Raw genomic sequence first — 13,461 nt, 5'->3', positions numbered from 1 at the left:
AAACAAACGGAAATTACTGTGAATTCAAACGGTTCAAACCACCATCATTTCTTGAGGAAGAACTGAAGAATAATCCCGAAAAACGGCACTTTACATTTGGAAGGAACTTGGACTTCGTGAATACTTGACAGCCTTTGCCAAACTTCCAGAAGGCGGGTCATATTTTCTCGGAGTTGGAGAAAATGAAATATTATATCAGCGATACAAAACCAAGAAAATCGTGCTTGAAGAAGGCATTCCCAAGGTTTTGTGGATACACGAGTCATTTTCACTTGAAATATTTCTTTAGGGAATCGACACTGTTTTGCAGCTATAGTGGAAGTTTAAAAATACTGAAGACTCCGACTTTGACATCTTTTGGCACTGGAACGAGTTCGGTAAACTGATCTTGGAATGTTCCATAACTCCAATGAATGGTATATTATTCTATGCCCAGACCGGGCCTGTATCATACAAAGTACACAATGGCCAACTCAGACAAATCGAGCCTGAAGAGTGGTATAAGGCAATGACAAGAAAACGCAAGACTGGTAATGTATTGTTTTGATGGAATTTTTCTTTTCTTTTGTACTTTTTCGTTAGATTTTCCCTATTCCTCGTAACCTATAGCGTGAAGATCCAGGTTAAAATTAGTCTTGAGCAAACCATGCTTGTCGTAAGAGGCGAGGATCGGGTGGTCAGGCTCACTGACTTGGTTGACACATGCTATCGTATCCCAATTGCGTAGATCTATGCTCATGATGCTCATCACTCGATCGTCTGGTTCAGACTCGATTATTTACAAACCGCAACCATATAGCTGGAATATTGCTGGGTTGGGCGTTAAACATCAAACCAACCATAATCTATAATTTCCTGTAATGTATGGGGACCATATTGACACAATGATAAAAGAAAGATTATCTATAAAATACTTGTAATAGGCAACTATACTTGGGGCTTTGTAACGTTGATGAGTGTGTCATCGAGTCTGGACTCATTCAATGGATGTCTAATCGAAAATCCCAAGCAACCTTATTAATGAAATAAGGGGTTGCCCTGAGTGGTTAAAGCATTTGCTCGTCACGCCGAAGGCCCGCATCGATTCCGAACATGCGTTACAATGTGTGAAGCCCATTTCTGGTGTCCCCACCCTCATATTGCTGGAATATTGCTATAAAACCACGTAAAACCATACTCACTCACTCACTTACTCACTATTAAGGAAATATTGTTGTAAAAAATAAATGTATCACACATGGGATCTGTTAGCTCAACTCCGTCTCTGAACAGCACAATACCAGATACTGGTCCCAGATTGTGCCCCACGCTCGTCATCAATGTGACCCGTGGCAGTTTTAATATAGTAAAACATGGTCGGTTAGTCTGTAAAACTTTCCCCATGTTAACAGCCCCTGTTCATTTTAAATCCCATCCCGAAATTTCTATAAACAAAAAACAAAAAGAAAATAATCCCAAACAACACACATATTAACATTTACGATATATGGGTAAAATTGGGGCGGTCGGGTAACCTAGGGTTTAAAGCGTCCGCTCATCACACGATGGTCCGGGTTCGATTCCCCGCATGGGTACAATGTGTGAAGGCGACTTCCGGTGTCCCCACACCGTGATGTTGCTGGAATATTGCTAACTGCCGCGCATACTCACTCACTCACTGTTAATGAAATATTGTTTGACTCTCGTGCTTGAATTCTTGTCACTGGACGAAAAGATGAGTATATGTGAATATGTGAAGTCGGTAATATTGAATGAAATACATATTTTATTAATTGTCAAAAATCTTATGCGTATGCACTTTCTATCCACGTGAAAGCTTTAAATATTTAAGTTCAAATGGGTTTTACGATATCATTTCAGATGGTCCAGCAAAACACCACGATGGTAAAAGTAAGTAAATCTAAAGCACTAGAGAGAAAGTATGATTTTGAATTTGTTTTGCATGTAAATATCTTCCAGGAAGATTATATAAAGGTTATTTATGACTCACGTATGTCAGAAGCATTGGTTCACATTTTACTAAGTCTCTGCAGGCTGCATTTATGTAATTTAAATTGGAGTGCTAGTCAAACGCAATTTTCATTTTATGAGTATAATTTGTGTGATTGATTGATGATGTTTGCTGTTTTAGGGAAACGAACAGAGCCTAAGAAAAACCTGGCCAGAAGGACAGCAGAAGTTACAAAGAAGTGATTAATCGAGCTTCAGAACTCAGTGAAGAAAATGACGATGGGTCGACAGCATCATGTTTTGCCTTCGTTGAAGAATCTTTACGAACTGCTCTTGAAACTTTCTCCTGACGCTATTCTTCCACTTGAAATTATTTGTGAAGCTGTCATTTTAATTCCCCACAGGTTCGGATTTGTGTTAACCGTCCATGATGGAAGTAGACGTTCTGCGGACATTCTCTCTTACAGCTGCCAACTTGGGCGAGACCTATCAGCTGCTGTTCGACTTTACACAAAAAGACAATTTCATTTTTCTTACGGAAGTTGTATCAGTCTTTGATGTCTTCTCGAGGAAGACCTTCACGGAAAAAATAACAGAACTCAAGAAACGTATGCATATTTATTATGCATTCCTGACATGTTTGGAATAAAGAAGACAAAATTTTGAGAATCTTATCAGCACCATAGGAGTATGTTCATTTCAAGGAGAGAAGGACGACCATCAGGGTGAGTGCTACTTTGAGAAGTTTGGTGCCACCATTGATGTGACCGAGCATCTGAAGTTTTAAATACATTGCTCATTTGCCTCATTTGTGTTGAGCGCACACACGCTTACAGACATTCCCGAGATAATAACATATTATTATCATTACAAATAAAACAGAGGATGAGATGTTTGCACTGACGTAAAAGATAATTACACAAATAATAGATATTACTTTTTGAGACAACTCCTGAAGATTAAATTTGTAATAGACCGATGGATCTTGATACAGACTTGTCAACATGCACCAGGGAAAATAAGAATGACTCTTTGTTTGAAACGTACTCAAATGTAATATCAACATATTTAGTAGTAGATATGTCCAGTACATTTTGTGTTTAATTTGTATCTATCTGTTGCAGAGACGGAGTACAGAAACTTATCACCACATTAACACAATGCAACGATCTTTCCAACACAGTGAGCAAAACATTGATGGAAATTGCAGCAGATGTAGATGAACTTGAACAAAACAACCGACTCACGAAAGTAATTTGTGCAGGCACGGGACTCATTGGAACTGCTCTGTCAATATCAGGTTTGTTGCTTGGCCCCGTTGGGATGCTCCTTGCACTGGTGCTGCTGCTGTCGGTGTTGGAGGGGTGTAGGTGAAGTAGTAGTGTCACTTGTTGTGGAAGGAAAGACAAAGGACAAAATCAAAGAAGCCCAAATGGTTATACTTGAAATTCGAGGATGTTTGCAAAGCCTTCGACTCGAAATGAACGCCCAAAGAGAAGGTTGTCCTGTCATCAGTGTCGACTATAGCAAATCGCTTACACTGCTGCTGGCTGTTTTCGATGTTATGGACGACATCGTTGCAAATGGACTTAAGATATCAAAGTTTGTAGGAGTGTTCCTGTCTGCCCTTCTGTTTACCTTTAGACGTGTACAAGTTGATTTCAAATGTTGTGGGGTTAATTGAAAGAAGACCATCTGCTGTTGCTGCGCAACTCCGTTCGAAGGCTAATGAAATGAAAGATCTTTCGAAGGTTCTTGATAAGAAAATACCAGATCTTGTGGCCATCCTAGATTCGGAGAGATCTTGACTGTTGAGAGTAACTTTGAATCCTCCAGGTACCACTGCACACAACATGCCGGACCTGAGTGGATAACAGTGAGTAAAAAGTCAGTCACAGAGTGATGTATGACTGACTGTCTGTATTTATGCCTACCCCAACTGCGAAAACTTTGCTATGGCGAACTCTAATGAAGCTATTTCATCAGAATTACATACAATAATTTGGTTGACAGAGGCATTGATGATACGTGTGTCGTCACTCAAGTGAGACTGCATTGAAACACTGTCTTCATCAGAAGTATTTTCATATCTTCCCCAACCATGGCAACTTCATTAGAACAGATAACAAACACATTCAGGTCGGACCATGATGCTTTATAACTGAACCAGAGCCCCGGATGTCTGGAGCATACGTACTTCTGCCCATGTGGAAGGGAGCAGTCATTATACATATTGTAACACCTTATCTACGTGTTTTGTTTACATGCTTGCCCATGAACATTTTTGGTTTCATTTCCTTTACATTATGCAGACGAGGAACTGTGAGTGTCTCTAAAAGGGCGAATCCCAATATGGGTACACTGTGTGAAGCCCATTTCTGATGTCCCCCGCCGTGATGTTGCTGGAATATTGCTAAAAGCGACGTAAAAACCAAACTCAGTCAGTCAGTCTCAAAGGAGATCAACACGTTTTGACGCGACTATCTTTCATTATTTGTAAACCCAGAGGAAAGTGTATAACACATATGTAGATTGGTGTTTTGGCACAGTAATAGGTGAAACCGCATTATCAGCGGTTTGAGTTTTGAAGGGAGCTAACTCTAGATACAGACTGTAGGTGTTTGCTGATTATCATGGGAGATATCCGAGAGACAGCAGAGGCTGTGGAGTACACGCACGAATATCAATGACGCGGCACACGTTTCACACGTACCCGTGTTGTTTGCAATTGTTTTACACTGTAAGTAACCATTTCATGCATTTTGTATCAGTAAGTTACCCGTCCCCAGTGATATTGCTGGAATATTGCTAAATGCGGCGTACAACCATACTCAGTCATTGTCCTCCTGGGTGTGTTAAGTACACATCGATTACTAACCCTTAGACTGTATATATAAGTACTAGTTTGCCAGATATCTGTGATTTCTTGTCGACAACGTTTCAGACGTTGTTTATTTTCGAATATTGGCCAACATTCGCATATGTCCGATATAGTGAGATAGAGTAGCCTCCCTTGAACCTCGGATAAAGAGGTTTCGCTCAATGAGTGTAATCTCATCACGTTTATGAACTGTGTGCCAAATGATGGAACACGTGAGCTACTGACATATTCAACCATTCATGGGGTCATGGGGGCATGGTGGGCGAGCTGTCTAAGGCGCCGCGCCAGTAAGCGAAAGGTGATTGGATCGATCCCCACTTGTAACTGGCTGTAAAACCTTGGAGCTAACATAACTTGCTGGCTCTTTCAGTACTGTCACAACCCCTAGTGTGCAGCACACAACCCTAGTGTGCAGTACACAACCCTGTGCAAAAAGAACCCACTCATCTGACGGTAGGTGACCAGATGGTGGACACACGGACACGTGCAGACACCTAGTTGCGGGTATAGTATCATTGGACAAAATACTGTGACTGTGTGTCCCAGTTCTCCCAGCTGCACATGGGTACCTTGTGAGGATAAGGCTGTGTGATAACTCGCTGCGCCTAACAGGCTGCATGAGTTGAATACTCCCCAGGGACTTGAGTTGGTTAAAAGAATGCCAGCAAATATATCAGTTGATCAAGTGAACACTCAAACGCCTTGAGCATGTACTAGTTACGTGGATATGTGCGCTATATAGATATCCTATCATCATCATCAACCAGTCAGCCTTGTATATACATTGAGGTGGCGGTGACTTTAAATAACAGAAGTTATATACATCAATCAATACATCAAACTTGACCTATTTCCATGTATACAGAACTAATTAACAGTCACTTAAGGAGTATGTTTAGTTTTGTTTAGAGGCTAAGGGACCGAGTGGTGTCTTATTTAGGGTTTTGGATATCGGCATAGTATGTATATATGCATTTATGTGAGTGAGTGTTTTGTTTATAAGAAAAGTATAGTACAATAAAGAAGTTTTTATCCATAAAGTATTATATTTTTCTTAATATTCATCAACTTCTAAAATGCCAACCAAACAGATGTTTTATTTATATCATACACCAACACTTGTAAGTGCGTGTACAGTAGTCGTAACAGACATGACTCTTTCAAAACTTTCACTGCAATTAACAGTTATGCAATCAGCTGGTAAACAGACTCGGGACTATTGCGTGTAGAAATGAACTTACACATTGCTGTGCCTGTTAGCTGGCACAGTCTCACGCAATCAATGGCTGTCTTGTGTTGCACTTACATTTGTCCAATAATGACGTGCTCATTTGAATATTACCATCCCAAACATACATAATATTAAGAATGATTCTTTTAAGACGGTGTCTAGCAAAATCATGATGATAAACATGTACATGTAATTGAATGATGCAATATGTGATCCTTAAACGTTCTGGCAAAAACTGAAACACCTTATAACAGGTGGGGTTTCATCATTGAATAATATATCTCCAGAGACTTGGTTTAGCTATTTTGGGACCTGTTTGATGAATACCTGAATGGCCCTATCAAGGAGTTCCCTTGCCCTGGTCCAAAGCTATCATTATCCCATTCTATAAAAGTGAGAGGGCAGAGGGATTTATATATTCATTGTCTTATTGGCCTTTTCTCATAGAGACATTTGTGTCTTTGTATATTGTTTAAGTTTTGTTTTGTCTTTTTAATTGCTCCCGCGAGATGTGTGCCTTGTATCTCTACGTTGCTTAGTTGTCTTCAGCCGTTGGATGTATGTAAGCGTACTGGCTGTTTTGTACCGAGCATCGATGAACGTAGATGGGATACGATAGCATGCACAAACCAAGTCAGTGAGCCTGGTTCTCGAACCCGTTAGTCGCCTTTTTTTGACAAGCAGGGATTGCTAAAGACCAATTCTAACCCGGATCTTCACGGATTCAGTACCCATGATCTTCATTGAAGTGGTTGCTGGTGGCTTATAGCCCGTGATTTGAATAATATAAGGTTTAAATAATATTGCTATGTTTTAATTTTAAAGCAAATTTACTTTTAATTCAGGATTAAATGCATTTACTTGTACTAGAATCTATACTGAAAAAGTGTAATCCCAAATATAACATAATATTTGAGTGACTGAGTTAATTTTTTAAAGTCACATCGGCAGTATTTCAGCCATATCGTGACTATATCAAGTTATATATTTATGATAATTATAGATGAATTATAAAAACCTGTCAACGAAGGACAGTAAAACATCTAGTTTATCACAGATTTTGAAACAAGTAATTAAATTTAAACATTTAAGTATACAAGACGATACAATATAAAAAAAACAAGCTATAGATTGCCAACAACTGAAGGTAGATCACCATACTAGGAACCATGAGGACTTACAGTACATTTGCTTCCTGCCTGTATGGACCCAAGCTGGATTTACCATCCGTTCAGCTATTAGCAATTTTAGAATGATAATCTTGCCATAAATTAAAATAAATATAATATTTGATAACTTTCGAAATGACATTATGTATTCAAAAGAAAACAAACAAACCAACCAAACAAAGACCACCACCATAACACAAAACAAAACCATGCAAGTAAACACGTAGGCCCAGTACGTCAGTTCGCTTCGGGTATCAAAAGCAATCATGACTTCGTAATATTGTCCCATGAATGGTACGGGTGAACAGGTGATCCTCGTCGCCTTACGGTTGATCTTAAATAAAGTAGGTGTACCGTGTTTGAGATGGTCACGTGGTGACATCATAGCTTGCCCCGTCAGCATCCTTTACCAAGGATATTGCTTAAAAAGCCTCTATTTGTGTTTGTGCAGTGAGATAACATTGCATGTCGCCACGACCCAGCTTGTGTTACAAGCAAAGTGTTGAACTTGGATATAACTTGACATACGTGCATGTGAAACTTTACATTCGCTAACGCTCAGAGGTTCCCGTCGCGGAAACGGACTGCTGCCTGCCAAGCAAGGTAGGTGTGTGTCTATCTGTGGGTGGGTGGTTGATTGTAGCATGGGGGCCCAGGCACAAGGCGCGCACACACACACACACACACACACACACACACACACACACACACACACACACACACACACACACACACACACACACACACACTCTCTCTCTCTCTCTCTCTTTACACACAGACAGCACACACGCATACCCTGTACAAACACATATATGTATAAGTGTGTGTGTGTGTGTGTATGTGTGTCTGTATGGATAGGGAGAGGTGGATTGGGTGGTGTCGGTGTTAGTGTGTATCTATTGCTTGTGGATAATCGGTGTGTCCATAGATCAGAATACATGAATGTATCATGTACGTATGCCTGTGTACCGCCAGTATCTAGGCCATTAAATCATTACAACACGAATAGGTGTAATACTATACTTCGTTGAGAGATTTTTATGTAGTTTGCTTAATGTAAATATACATTTCACCAAAGGCTGCTGGAAACAACGTTGGGCTGTGGGGTAGCCTAATGGTTAAAACTTCCGCTCGCCACGCTGAAGACCCGGGTTGATTCCCCACATGGGTACAATGTGTAAAGCCCATTTCTGGTGTCCCCCGCCGTGATATTGCTTACTCCCAGAAACGACATTACACTTACAGCAGAGGAAATATTTAATATCCCTTTCTCCGAAAAGGACAAAGGCCGTGATATGAAACTAGGGTTCGCTATATCCATTAGATCTATAAGCTATCGAACAATACACATGGATCTTAAGTTAGCACCCCCTTTTTAGAACAAAGGTGTCAGATCTTTCATTCTTCAAAAAGGGCAGCGATGCCTGATCATCTGATGGAAGATCGAATAACTGACGGCAGCAAAACAACAATATGTAGGCAATATGTTTGTATGCTCTGAGAAATGCCAACAGTGTTGATTTTGCGGAAAACAGTGCTTTGAAAAAGTATTGTCCTTGCAGGACACATGATGAGATAGGGCCGGATCTTTGGCTACCTGAATGGACCCTAGCTGGATTTATATCAACCCATCAGCAGCTGGCGATTATGGTCAAGGGAAGCCTAATTAAAATGACGAAAATGCTACATTTAAAAATCTGGTAAATTTAAATTGCCTTTGAATGTTTCGGGACTTACGTACCCTCTCAGGAGGACAATAATTTTACAGTACTTTAACCCCCTTGAGGATACAGCCACTAACAATCTGAGTTACAAAATTAAACCTCCCATACAAAAATAAGTATCTATTTACAATTCGTTTAACAAATTTAATTCTTTTAAAAAATGCAATAATTAAATGAGTACAACACGTCACAATTTAATTCTGGACTCACAAAAGTCCAGAAACTCTCCACACACTGTGGGCACTTTCTGACAAGGGATTCTACCAAATTAAACATGCAGTTGTTAGGAATATATGCCAACGATGAAAAATGAAAAAGATTTTTTCGAAAACTTTAAATTTAAACTCGCTCGCCCACAGTGGGCCCATGGGCGAGAATGATTAATTTCGCTCAGAATTCATGTTTTGAGGTTGTAAAATGAATCAGTGTATGTTTATAAACACCATGACACAAATTTCAACTCATTTTGACTTAATTCGGCTAATGTAGAGTGATATTAAAAACATTTTGGCCCATGGGCGAGAATATTTACTTTTACTCAAAATACATGTTTTTCCATGTTTTGGAGGTTGTAAATGAATGAGTGTATGCTTTTGAGTATCATGAAACAAAATTCAACTCATTTTGACTTAATTCAGCTAATTTAGAGCGATGTTAAAACATCTCGCCCATGGGCGAAAAACATTTTGGTCCATGGGCGAGGATATTTACTTTTACTCAAAATACAAGTTTTCCCTTGTTTTGAAGGTTGTAAATGAATGATTGTATGTTTATAAGTATCATGACAAAAAATTAAATTGTTATAAATAATTTCGACTAAATTTATAGCCTTATTTAACAATTTCGCCCATGGGCGAAAAGGCATTGGCCCATGGGCGAGAATCTTACATTTGCTCAAAATACATGTTGTTTTGTGTTTTGAAGAAAAACAATGGAACACGTTTGTAAATTATGATACAATCTTTGACTTAATTCGGATAATGAGAGCCTCTATAACAAATATATCGGCCATAGGCTAAAATATTTCCTTTACTCAAAACTCAGTAATAAATGTCAGTCCACAATGGGCGAAACAGTTTGACCCACTGGCAGGCTAACTTAATTTCACAATTAATTTGTTTTGTTTGCGAAAAAAAATGTAATAAAAAAACATATCACTGATGAAAACGATTTGAGTGTGAGATTTGAGTTAATATACTCCAGTATATCGTCACATCGGCAATATTTCAGCCATATTTTGACTTGAACTAAATAAACATTGATGAGGAATAAATGTATAGTATATAACCTGTCGTCAAGGGACAGTGAAATATCCAGAATATCAATCAGATTTAAACCTGGCATTTAATATTTATATAATAGCACTATTTGGACAATACACAAAATGAAAACAAGTTATAGACAGCCAGCAACTGAATTTAGATCACAATCGGGACTAACGGTACTTTAGCTACCTGCGAGAATCCTAGAAGGACTTACATGGTCCCTTCATACGTTGGCGATTGTGCACAAATTTAGCCATCACTTAAAAACACAAGTATCCTACTATTATAAACCTGGTATATCTAAATTTACTTCAAATGTTTTGAGACTTACGTACGCTCTCAAGAAGACAAAACTGTGAAACCCGTGAAGGTGCGGGTTAGAACTGGTCTTCAGTAACCCATGCTTGTCGTAAGAGGCGACTAACGGGATCGGGTGGTCAGGCTCGCTGACTTGGTTGACACATGTCATCGCTTCCCAATTGCGCAGATCGATGCTCATGCTGTTGATCACTGGATTGTCTGGTCCAGACTCGATTATTTACAGACCGCCGCCATATAGCTGGAATATTGCTGGGTGCGGCGTAAAAGTAAACTCACTCATCTAATTCACTCGCTCATGCTGTTGATCACTGGAACTGTTATGTACAGACCGCCGCCATAAAAATATTGCTGGAGAGCGGCGTAAACTAAACTCACTCGCTCCAAACTGTGAAAAAAGGAACACCTTCAGCCACCAACAATGTCAACAAGAACATAATGGAGTCCCACACATTATGGGACAAATGTACACAAATAATGAAAATGTAACTGCAAGTTCAAGATTCCTAAGCTCGTATAATGCACATTTATTCACCTCATGTAAGAATGTCTATCTCTGATTGATTCACGTGACCTTGAACAGATTAGCATGTATGCCGGTTGTACACTGCTTGGGTGGTGTATTACAAATCAACAGGCAGAATATATCATTTATACCCATCCCCATGGATAAAACCCCATGCTTCCACGGCAGTCAGTGAACCGTGAAGCAGTGGTTCAAATCGACTGGTCAGTTCCATGTTAGTGAAATATATGACTGAATTTCAGTTTGTTTTGATGCTATATTTACACGAAGAGATTTAAGATATTTTTACCTAAGGTTATGTATTGATATGGTTTTATAAAAATCTTTCTATGATGTATATTTTGACCGTCTAGATAACAGTGTCTCATAAGCCTGTTAAGGTTGGATGTATGTAAAATATTATGTGTATATTTTATGTGTATTTTATATCTTGTTTACATACATGGGCCAAGCTATGTCTGTCTCTCTGTCTTTCTTTAAACATTCGTTAAGATAAATTATGTGTACTATTGTGATGCAAAGGTATGGGGGATTTTCAAAGCTGTCCCATTTTATCCACCTAGCCAAAGGCGTCAGCGACAGTTTGCTACTACTTATGAAAACTCACGTAAAACCATATTCACTCACTATACACTACTTTAGATACTAACGTGGTTAAACAGAATTGCTTTCCCACAGAGAACATGGATCATCTATTTTGTTTCCTGACGTGTTTTGTGCAGAGTAGACAGACAGATATTTCAACGTTGTTTAAAGCATTATATCTATATGAAAGCATATTTTACGCTCCGACATGTTGTGATGCTGAGCTGCACCCAAACATGAAAAATACTTTTGCTGCAAAATTAAATAACATAAATGACTCATTTATAATAACATGTAACTCAAGAAAGGAAGAGCACAAATACGAAAGTATATATTGTTTGTATTCTACACATGGTTCAGGTTTGTTATTTTTAATGATTGATGAGGGTAGAAAAACCTGTTTTGTCCTTTATGTAAAGTTGGAATAGAAAATGAAATTCATGTTACACTGTTATCAGGAATTAAGGCAGAAATATATACCAGACCATTTACTAGCAAAACAACCCATGTATGCATTTATATCTATATAATCCCCAAAAACAAAACAAAACCAAAAATCCAAAAACCAAAATATACAACAACAACCAGACAGACATTGGTACAAATCCAGGGAGAGACATTCTTCACCAGTTACATTCATTCAATTAAGCATCTTCTTGAGAAGTTTGTGGAACTCGGATGGGATTTATGCTTGAAATATACTGGACAAAATAAGTTAGGATATTTGTATTTTTATGATTGATATTTTATCAGTGTGTCAATGAGAAATAGATCGTTATTCATAATTTCAAAATTTACATAATCCCTAACTATTGTTGTCCAGTATATTTAGTAACCGATGCAGTCAACCGCACTAAAACTCAGAACGTTTCAGCCCCGTTTCACGTACATTGGCGACCACAATATTTGTCTGTTGAAGTTTAAAACATGAGACTTTCTCTCGCATAAAATGAAATATTGCGCAGTCATTTAATTTTTTAACTCGATAACTAAAGATTTCAACGCGTTTAACATTGTGCAACTTAGACTGTACCCGTCAAGCAACATTCCACCTGCATGACTCAATGTTTATATTCACGTCTTGAGAAAGGTCAAAGTTCCTATTCCTATCTCAGTAAACAGGGTTGTTCAATCACACACATCTGTACATCTCATAACTTGCCCAGTGTGATCAATGGATTTGTATATATGGAAAGCAAAATACATGTACACTTGAAAGTCGTGGCTGTTTAATTCCAATACACACGACCAACGGATGGGACGCAACGACTTTTCGGTGCAAATTGTCGCAGGCGCTTTGCGGAAATTACGTAACTGAGATACACTAAACGTCATCGTTCCGCTCCGTGACCTCGTCTTTTGCGAGCTACACTGAAATACTCAACTGAGGTGAAACTCAGAATGATGAAATTGGAAATGAGGAAGAAACCAGCTAAATCAACACGTGGATGACAACACAATAACTTGAAAATCTCTCATGAATTCGTATGACAATGCAATATCCGTTGAGACCATGGTAATTTGAACAACGGAGAAAGTTATATGGATATACAACTTCTTTATTATGATGTAAGCGGCGTTTCGGCGGCGTACCCCAACAGGCAGCAGGGGTTACCTGGGATAAAAGGACACGCATGAATGAGCGTGCAGGGCAGGTTGTTCCCTGTGTTTATGGTCCATGGTATTTCGGCTGCCCATAAAATTGACACTTTGACTTCATTCATTCATTTATTTCAACATACATATTATTCACTTCTCTTCACTTTATTCAGAATTGAAGGCCATGTAGCCAAGAGTACAACAGGTAATACA

General features: G+C 38.8%; 2 long non-coding RNA genes across 2 annotated transcripts in view; both read left to right on the top strand.

Annotated features, from left to right (window-relative positions):
* Positions 1 to 55: 55 nt before the first annotated feature.
* On the top strand, positions 56 to 4,430 carry LOC124272649. Its single transcript, XR_006897387.1, has 5 exons — positions 56 to 530; positions 1,861 to 1,884; positions 2,132 to 2,675; positions 3,075 to 3,325; positions 3,356 to 4,430. It is a non-coding gene; the product is annotated as an uncharacterized LOC124272649 (long non-coding RNA).
* A 3,320-nt stretch (positions 4,431 to 7,750) lies between these two features.
* Positions 7,751 to 13,461, top strand: part of LOC124272648 — a 29,961-nt gene continuing 24,250 nt past the window's right edge. The window contains exon 1 of the long non-coding RNA XR_006897384.1: positions 7,751 to 7,834. This is a non-coding gene — a long non-coding RNA (uncharacterized LOC124272648). The remainder of the gene's footprint in view (positions 7,835 to 13,461) is intronic.

Source organism: Haliotis rubra, unplaced genomic scaffold (assembly GCF_003918875.1).
Source record: "Haliotis rubra isolate DU_JTF1 unplaced genomic scaffold, ASM391887v1 Scf1710, whole genome shotgun sequence".
Taxonomy (NCBI): Eukaryota; Metazoa; Mollusca; class Gastropoda; order Lepetellida; family Haliotidae; genus Haliotis; species Haliotis rubra.
The sequence above is the reverse complement of the archived record's forward strand: the minus strand, read 5'-3'. Positions and strand labels throughout refer to the sequence as shown.